Raw genomic sequence first — 10,511 nt, forward strand, 5'->3', positions numbered from 1 at the left:
CTTCACTACTGGATCCTAAGCTTTGCCTGCTTACGTACAGCAGAAGAAAGGTATGGAGATTAAAGCACAAGCTTACGATTCAAGATGTTTGAAGGTAAATTCCCAACCGAGTAGGAATTTCTCAACATGACCTTGGGCAAGTCTTTTCATCTGTGGTGCCTCAGTGTCCTGCATCAAAAGGGTGACGGGGATTCTCTTACAGTTTGTCATGTTCCACACATTATAAGCTTTTCAGTGTAGGGTCTGCCTCTTTCCTATGTGCAGCATTTGGCACAACCTGGTGATAACTCTTTTTGTGAGACAAAAGCCCTTGGGTGCACTTAAAGCCCAAAGACAATTCCCTAGTAATGTTTCAGATGGAAAATCTTAATTGAACTTAACAATAAGACTTCAGCAAGTCTCACTAAAGGTTGGTCTTCATGCAACTTACCCACATAAACTTGTATATGCAGGGGTTAAGTGTTCTTTACGTTCTTTGCATTGCTCACAGCCTGGTTTGGTCAACAGACTCTGGGCAAATACGACACTGCATATCAAGCTGTTGTTTTTGATGATAGCCAGAAGTCAAAAATGCTTTTCTAAGTGGCATGATGAAATGGCAGATAGCGAGGAAGCAAATCTGAGAGGGTGTGTATCTGAAAATCTGACTTTTTTTCCAGCAGTTGTCAATCAGTGTAAGAAAAGATGCTGCCTCTTCTAACGATTCTTGACTAACTATATAGGTATTTTAATCAGCAAAAAATAGAACACCTCCTTTTGTAGCAAAATTATCATAAAGCAGACATATTGCTTGCCTGAAGATAGTTTGTAACACCAGCAGCATGAGTCATGATAAGAAAAGAACTATAGCTCAGCAAATTCTCTCTTTCCACTGACAGGATTTCATACTGACTCAATATTGTAATCATGGACTCACCCATTATTGAAGCACATTATGGCTTACAAGATGGATCAGAAACAAAAAAAATCTCTGACCTTGTTTCTATGCTGTGATGGGACAGAAAAACTTCTTTAATTATACTGCTCCATTGTGGGCCAAATTCTCACAGAGTAGATGTTCAGCAACCTGCAAAATGACAAGGAAGTCAATCTCAGGTACATTTCTTGCACCAAATCCGAAGCATCACTTTGACCATATAGGAGCCTTTTTGAGACATAGATCACACTTTCTTTTTGTGATGTAGGTCCCATTCAGGTGATCATATTTCACAGCATTACAAGTTTGAAGCCAGATTTTTATTCTATATTTTGTTGGTTTACCCAGGATATTTCATCTAGAAGGATATTGACTTTTAACAGGCACCAGCTGTTCCTCTACAGTTAAACCTGCCCAAAGGTAAACCTTTCATAATGGCAGCATAAAATATGCTGTATGTTTTGAAATGCAGCTGCCTATGCTCACACTTTGTGCTGTTATTGTCAGTTCTTCGGTCCTGGACACCCTGAATCACTTCTGAATCATCATTGCCACTGGGAATTAATATTCCAACAGAGAACTTGCAGTTCCCCTGATACATGCAGCATGAATTTAATCTAAATTTGGTCAAGTAATTGCCATTCCTTAATTTTACTTATGTGTTATTCCATTTTCTGCATATGCAATCTGCATCTCTGCTTAACTCAGTTATCACAACACAGAGAATGTCTATTGTAAGACTTGCTGTATCTTCCTTTATGAGTTTTATTGTTCATTCCTAGCTGTGAATGCATAGCTTCTTCACATAATCTGTAACTAATTGTGCAAGAAAGACAAGCACCATATTCTGTTATTCTTTGTTTAGCAATTAGTGTATATAAATTGCATTGTGCAAAGGGATAAAAGACTCCTCTAGAGAGGCAAACATTTGTTACTCTTACATTAAAAATGGTCTCAATAAAATAAATATGCATATATGGAAGTTATAAAAATACAGCAGAACAGTGTAACATGTAAACTAGATTTGTTCTTGTTTCTATTTTTAATACAGAAAAGTTGTTTTTCATGCTAAGATTGTGTGTGTATGTCTACATGGCAGTGTTCTGAAACAGCTTTGAAAGGCTACTAGTTTGTAAGTTAGTGTAACAGGTATGCTTCTGGCATGCAAAACTATTCCATGGAATTGTTTCAGTAATCAGAATAGATGAGAGGTTGTACAAGTGCATTTTCCATGGGTATTTTTGGGGGCAGGTTGGTGCGCAGAATGAGAACATGTTGGGAAAATCTTACTCTATGCTACACACACACGTGCATATACCATTGCATTTTGAGATGGACATATAACCTAAGTTGCAGGAAGGCGTTCTGTTCTTCAGTAACCAGCATGTATCCAGAATAGTTCTATTGGATTTAATTTTGACTGAAATCAGAATTTGGCCCACAAATCTGTCACGATGCTATTAGTGGAAATAGTTGGTTTCATTTTCGGTAATTATTTATTTTGAACCCGAGACAGCTTTGTAAATATTAGTGGTAAAAATTAAGGCCTATATTTTTGATAGCTGTTGATGGTGGTTGTCAGCTGAAGTGTTTAAACCAGTAGCATTTAAAGCTGGTTTTCTAGTATGTCAGAAATAGCTTCTGCATAGCTGACCTTGACTTCAGGCAGAGAGATGGTCTACATGACTTCTTGAAATTGATTCCAGACCCTTTTTTTCATGATCCATTGCCTTCTTGCCTTCCCTGCAGTAGCAGAAATTCATTTTTTGGTGCTACCTCTTACTTGGAGATGTTTTTCAGGAGGTTCTGCTCTGGTATGCTGTGACCTATCATAGCAAAAAAAGAACTAGAGATATCTGTAACAGGAATAATAACGACCATGATTATTGTATCTTTATTGATACAATAGATAGTTATATAAGCTTCCGGTCACTGGAATCCAAAACTGTCATTTTGAGTAAAGGAATTGATCTCAGTATTAAACCTGTGCTCTGAAAACTAGGCTCTTTTCAGGTACCACAGGCTGGACATCCAGAAAACTTTTGAATAATTTTGTATAGTAGGTAAATGTATGCATTTTGAAGCAGACACCATTTTTGAAAACTCATTTACAGCTACCTGAGGAAAAATGACTTTGTGTTTTGATGAGCTTTGAAGTATTTGTTGCCTCACTGTGTGCTGTGGCTGAGGCTAATGATACATGGATTGACTGTGATGTGTCTCAAATTTTTAGTTGGTGCTATGCAGAAGTCTAGTGTATTTAATAGTTCTGTTATTACAAGTTGTTTTAGTTGTTCACTAGCAAACCTTTAAGAACACATTTCATCTGGGTTTCTGCACTTTGTGTACTTAAGTTCCTCAATTTTGTGACTAGTGCAAATGATGAGCAGGAAGGAGAAAAGGTAGTGAGCCTTTACCCACTCTCTTTTGAGATCCCAGATTTCAGCTTTGCCTGCTTCTGGGCAGTCTTAGGAGACAACACTAGGCAGTTGAGGCAGGTTTTGGATAATTGAGCTGTGTATAACTTTTGGTGTGGTTCACATATAGTTAGTGGCATATACAGAACACTTTAGAAAGCCCTGTCCTACAGCAAACGTTATAGGTCTGATTTTCAAATGCTAAATATTAGCCTGTTCATCTTTCAGCATCTGATGCTGTTACAAGGTACTCACTCTTTACAGTGAATTTATGTGGCGATCAGCCCTCTTTTGTTACTTGAAACAGAGCTCAGCTCTTCTGAAATTCCAGCTCCTGGATATAAATGTATTTCTAGATCCTAGTTTAAGCCTTTTGACATACTGAGGATTTCTCTTACTGTTCTGAGCTTTAAAAAAAAAAAACAAAACAAAACACTTTCAGAGGAAATAATGGGAGAGAACATTAATTTATATATCCAAATGGAAATAGAGAAGGCACTTAAAGAAATTACTAGTAGTATAACTTTTTGTAATGCAAAATCTGTAATGTTTTTGTTGTTGTTTTGTTTTGTTGGTTCTTTTTTTGTGTGGGTTTTTTTTTTCTTGCTGGTAGAAGGGAAAGGGAGAATCTGATAGATGCTTGTGTACGCCTAGATATATATGCAAAATCCTTTCTATTTTGTGTAAGTGATTCAGAATGCCAGCTGAGTCAGCACAGACTGAAAGATTATGATTAATATACATCGGCCATATGTACCCTACAGACTAGATAATGTTCCTAATGTATTAGACTATTCAAAATCCCTTAATGAATCCTAACTTCGTATGTGTTGGTCCAAAAGCTAGTCAGAAGGAAAGAAAAAGTGTCCCACCTCCTGTTGGCCTCTGCCTGTTTTTCCATTCCAAACCCTCTTCTTTCTTTTTCCTGTACTTGGCCTTTTATCTTCCTCCTGTTATTTCAAGATTTATTCCAGCTGCCATTTTCTCTACATTATTTTTCTTACAAATCTCCCTCTAATCTTCCTCTCTCCTGTTTTCTGTTTTTCCTTTTTGTACATATATTTTCTTATAAGGATTTTTCACTAGCTTTATCACCATAAAAACCTACTATGCTTGCAGCTGGTACATGGTGGTATCTCTTTCCCTGTGTTATCTTAGATATTGCTATGTCATAACTGGGGGTAGATGCTGAGATTCAGAGATTGTTATACCTCATGACAGGCTACTAAACTAGTGTTTTAGAAAGGGCTGACAGATGATTCTTTTTCTACACATGGTTGTTAAAGCTGCAGAACACTGGCAGGTATTCAGATGAGAATGACTGCAGGAATCAAGCCTTTCCCATGAAGTATATTAGGGTGGTTTCAGAGGGATCTTCCCAATTTTATGGAAGGAAAACAAATCTATTTCAAAGATTTACTCTTTTTCAAAATCTTTACTCTTAAGATAACTGTAGCAGTTTTTTCAGTCAGGGAGGTTCTGTGAAGTATGTTCTTAGGATTCCAGTGGCATTCGAAGTAATTATATGGTAAAACTTCTACCGTCTCTGTGTTGTGGCATTCTGGGACAGGTCTGCAAACTTCACTGTGTATTTATCGATTACATTGCAACCTATCACTGTTTTCAAAAGGAACAGGATGAGGACATGTTGTTAACCAAACAAAAGCACAGTAACAAACAAAGCAGTTCCCTGAGAAGAAATGCATTTGGCAACCCAAAGGATAGCATGGAATTCACAGTAAACAGAGCACACATTTCTCAGCAATAAATTAGCCAAAATGTACATAGGCAATTCACTTTTCGCTTTGTGTTATTGTAGCTGTGCAAACTATTATGCAGTAAAAGACGACACAATCTTGCTGCAGACTGAACTACATAAAGCATTTACTTTGGCTGCTTGTAAATAACCGTTGCTAGATTTCCCCAATGCATTTTCAGAGTTTATTTCTAGAAGGTGGTTGGGGTTTATTTGTTTGTTTTGTTTGTTCTTACTGATTGTTAGTACTGGGATTGGAGATGGTAGTTTGTAATCACAGAAAATTATCTTGAGCACCTTGTATCTGGTAGCCACACTGATGACTTAGACTTTAGGAGCCTTAGGATCTTTTCAGTCATTTGTCTGCTGTTTGGTTTCAGTAAGTCTCTTCTGTTTTCTACCTTGTGGCTTGTTTTGTTAATTAAGGAGAGAGGACTGTCTTGCAAGATATTAATGTACTACATATCTTCTACAGGGCAATGCTCACTTGCTTGTGGCCTTAGTGCAATAGAATGAACAGTAATCAATTAATCAGTCCATTTACCAGTTTACTAAACTAGAGGATCATAAACTAATGCTATTTTTTTCTAGTCATTATCGTGCTATGATACTTGTCAGACCATCCTTGTTCTGACTAGTTAGATGGTCAAGGTATAGTAAGGCTGATAAGCACTGAAGTCTGAGTTATAACGTTGGTTGTTGGACCATCCTATTTTCTTTTCAAAGTTTATCATTCAAATGGCTTATGATGTACGTAATGCAGATACTTGAGTGTATCTTCACCTTAAAATAAACATTCAGGGAAGGAAAGTGGGGAGACCAAACAGGAAGATGTTATTTTATGATTCGTGACTTCAGACAGAAAGCCCACAGACCTTGGTTAGTGTAGTAATTGAGTGAAAATGTTGAGAAAATAGTCTAATAGTGTGTCTTTTCATGCTGCATCTCTGTAAAAATATCATTGTTATTATAGGAATCATAAAAACAAATTCAGTGTTGCCACTGTTTAGTAGACTCCACTATCTGCAAGAACCTGGCAGTACCACAAATTTCATCTGAGGTAGAATTCTTTGCACAGTGAATACAAGCATTGCCATTAAGGCTGGAGATGAGTTACTGTGAACTCCATTTTAAAATATGTATTAAAGTTTATGCTAAATTCTTCTGGTTTTACACTTTATTGTTTTCCATTTCTCAGAATCTGACAGGGCATCAGGGCAGAATGCTCTATGAAACTTCCTGCTTCAAGAATTCTTGATGGAATTGTTCCAGTTCTGCCTATGCCGTTTCAAATACATTTCTTTTCTAGCTGATTTTAAGACCACACCATAAAGAGCTAAGCCAAGTGCAGTAGAAAGCAGATTTAGGATTATGTTCTGCCTGGCTATTGACTGGGGATCTAGCTGCACAAAAGAAAGTGAGAAATGCCTTCTTAATGACTTAAGTTGTAGTTCTAATATATTTATCACTGTGTGACTTCTGTGTTGGTAGGCTCTGCAAGAAAACTTTGGGATATAAGAATGCCTTTGGACCATGCATAGCAGCTGGCCAGGAGAGCTGATTTGTGTAAGTGGCCTTGGTTTGAATCCTCTGAGGAGTAGCTAAATGAAGAGGTATAAATGACTGACATGGAGTTCAAGTACACATATCATGAATGCAGAAGGGAGGGAAGACAAGAAACATGTGATATGCACACACACACACACACACACACACAGTGTGTGTATCTTCCATTCTCACTTAGAAAGAAAGATTGAATATTCATTCTGGAAAACAATACTGAAAATAATGGCACAACTAAGCAATTTTTAGGTGACAGATCTATTTCATGCCAGAGTTGTAACTAAGCAATGCTGTGCATCCCAGGTATCCCATGTGGTCAGTGCTGGTTGCTATGTGATGTGAAGCTCTTGAGAAACGTACTGCCTCTCCCTGTTAGGTAGAATACCATTCTTCTCAATTGTCCTGGGTTTAGTAGTAGCAGTCAGTTTTTCTCCTTCTTAGTAGCTGGTGCAGTGCTGTGTTTTGACTTCCAGCCTGGGAAGAGAGCTGATAACACCGATTGTTTTTAATTGTTGCTAAGTAGTGTTTACCCTGACTAAGGACTTCGTGAGTCTCATGCTCTGCCAGGGAGGAGGGAAGGCCAGGAGGATGCAGAGGCAGGACACCTGACCCAAGCTAGCCAAAGAGGTATTCCATACCACAGCACGTCATGCCCAGGGAGGTAACTGGGAGTTACCTGAAAGGGCATGGGCTCTCTTAGGGGGGGTCGAACTCGTTTGGCGGTGGTATTGTATTCTCTTCCCTTGTTATTTTCTCTTATCATTATTATCATTGCTGGTAGCAGTAGTGGGTTTGTGTTATACCTTAGTTACTGGGCTGTTCTTATCTCAACCCGTGGGAGTTACATTCTCTCAATTCTTCTCCCCATCCCTCCGGGAGCGGGGAGGAGGCGGGGTGGGGAATGAAAGAGGGAGAAAATGGTGGGGGGAGTGAGTGGACAAGCTGTGTGGCTTGGTTTAAACCACGACACTTCTTTTAAAGCCTACAGCCCCCGGGATTCCCAGGTGGTCTCCCATCCAAGTACTAACTGAGCCTGACCCTGCTTAGCTTCTGAGATCAGACGAGATCGGGTGTTTTCAGGGTTGTGTGGCTGTAGGCTGCTTTGCCTTCAGATGCAGGGACACTGGGGCTGATGGTCACGAACTAGAAGGTAGGGAAGCCAAGCAGCTGGGATCACTTGCTAGAGAAGGGGGAATTGACAAAGCAATTGCAAGAGAGAAAAAGTCCCTCAGTCTTTGGAGGCGGCTCTTGGCAGCTATGAAAGAAAGTTTTCCATACAAGGACAATGTTATGAGTTGTTCAGCCAAGTGGACTACTTTAGACAAAGGCATCCAGTCTCTGAGGGAATCAGCCATCATAGAGATGATCCACCACATCAAGCCAAATAACGGGAATATACCCATAGACCCAGATGAAGTCGAACATACACAACAGCAGCCCATTCCAGTGCCTCACCACCCTCACAGTAAAGAACTTCCTTATATCCAATCTAAACTTCCCCTGTTTAAGTTTTAACCCATTACCCCTTGTCCTATCGCTAGAGTCCCTGATGAAGAGTCCTTCCCCAGCATCCTTATAAGCCCCCTTCAGATACTGGAAGGCTGCTATGTTAACTTCCTTTCTCTCAGCTAGTAAAAGAAGTGGCAAAGAAACTATCATAAGTTGAAAACTCCAAGGTCGACCCCTCGGCTTTTGGAGTCGGGGATACAAAGGATCTGAGGCCAGCTATACCCCAACTGAGAAAGAGATACTGGCAGCCTGTGAAGGGGTTTGAGCTGCTTTGGAAGTGATTGGCACTGAAGCACAACTCCTCCTGGCACCCTCACTGCCTGTGCTGGGCTGGATGTTCAAAGGCAGGGTCTCCTCTACACATCATGCAACTGATGATACATGGAGTAAATGGGCTGCACTGATTACACAATGAGCTTGAATAGGAAATCCCAGTCGTCCAGGCATTCTAGAAGTCATCATGGACTGGCCAGAGGACAAAGATTTTGGAATGTCACCAGAGGAGGATGTGATGCGTGCTGAAGAGGCCCCACCATATAATAAACTGTCAGAAAGTGAAAAACAGTATGCCTTGTTTACTGATGGGTCCTGCCATATTGTGGGAAAGCATCGGAGATGGACGGCAGCTGTGTGGAGTCCTCGACAACAGGTTGCAGAAACTGCTGAAGGAGAGGGCGAATCGAGTCAATTTGCAGAGGTGAAAGCCATCCAGCTGGCCTTGGACATTGCTGAATGAGAAAAGTGGCCAGTACTTTATCTCTATACTGACTCATGGATGGTGGCAAACGCCCTGTAGGGGTGGTTGCAGCAATGGAAGCGAAGCAACTGGCAACGCAGAGGTAAACCCATCTGGACTGCTGCACTGTGGCAAGATATCGCTGCCCGGGTGCAGAACCTGTTGGTGAAGGTACACCATGTAGATGCACATGTACCCAAGAGACGGGCCACTGAGGAACACCAGAACAACCAAGTGGATAAAGCTGCTAAAATTGAAGTGGCTCAGATGGACTTAGATTAGCAACATAAAGGTGAATTATTTTTGGCCCGGTGGGCCCATGACACTTCAGGCCATCAGGGCAGAGATGTAACATATAGATGGGCCCTCGACTGAGGGGTGGACTTAACAATAGACACTATTGCCCAGGTTATTAATGAGTGTGAAACATGAGCTGCAATTAAACAAGCCAAACAGTTAAAGCCTCTTTGGAATGGAGGACGATGGCTGAAGTATAAATATGGGGAGGCCTGGCAGATTGACAATATCACACTCCCACCAGCCCTCCAAGGCAAGTGTTCTTTCCAGATCCTTTCCAACTGAGATGTATGTTAGAGTAAGTGTTTGGAGCTTCCAGCTGTTCCTCTGATTTCATTATAGTAACATACATTTATTTTTTTCAGTGATCTGTGAAACTGTATATGACACCTAGATCTGCTATGCATTGTGGAATCATTTGGATGTAAAAATACAGCAAGTAAAATTGTGGTGACACAGCAAGCAACAAAAATGCAAGTACTTTAACTTGGCATGAAACTAGTAAGACCTGATACATCTTTAAATACAGTGATTTGTATATCTAATAGCATTATTTGATGAAAAAGTACCCTAACGCGAAAGTTTCAAACTTCTTAGGTGTACATACCTCTGACCATTTCTCAGTGATGGTTTGTGTTGTAATTAGTTTTATCTTATTGGCATAAGCTCGTTTCCTTTGGTGGTATGTCTTGTAGACATGGAAAATAGTCCATGCTTCCCCAAATATCTTCAGACTGCAGGTTTTGAAGCTGTTGTTCGTATTTTAAAAAAGGTTTTGGAAGATAAGTTTGTAATTAAATTAAGATGTAATTAGATTAAGATTTTCTGGGTGTTTCCCTTCAGTGATTGTTACTATTACCTCTGATCACGCTAGGTGGAAGCAGGCCTGAACCTAACTTTCATGATCATGAAAGATCTCACCTTCAGGAGTAGGGAAATAGTTCCGTTTTTAGCGAAGATAAGTAGACAAACTATTTCTTGTTACAAAGAAGTGAAAGCCATGAAAGAGTGATCACACATCTATCTGACTGGGGCAATGTGAGAAGTCAGGATCAGTTTGATGTGCTCTCCAACACTTTTAGGTGTCTTTTTTACAACTCCTATGGGAGAAGTGAGTGCCTGTGATGGAAGTTCTGACTGAACATCTGTAGCCAGAGGGAGGTGAATCTTAGCTCTTTTTCTTTCCGCTGTGAGGCAGAAGTTGTAGTTTAGGCAGTAAAATTTGGCTTTCACTTCCAATTTTTTTTCCCCGTCTGTCCAAAGTCTGATTCAGGATTCAACAGTGAAAAATTAGTATCTTCCCCCAGTTCTCCTCCT

At 40.0% G+C, this 10,511-nt stretch overlaps 1 pseudogene; it reads right to left on the minus strand.

The window, feature by feature from the left end:
• Positions 1 to 7,631: 7,631 nt before the first annotated feature.
• On the minus strand, positions 7,632 to 7,750 carry LOC136018019 (5S ribosomal RNA; annotated as a pseudogene).
• Positions 7,751 to 10,511: the final 2,761 nt, after the last annotated feature.

The sequence above is a fragment of the Lathamus discolor genome, chromosome 6 (genome assembly GCF_037157495.1).
Source record: "Lathamus discolor isolate bLatDis1 chromosome 6, bLatDis1.hap1, whole genome shotgun sequence".
NCBI classification, from domain to species: domain Eukaryota; kingdom Metazoa; phylum Chordata; class Aves; order Psittaciformes; family Psittacidae; genus Lathamus; species Lathamus discolor.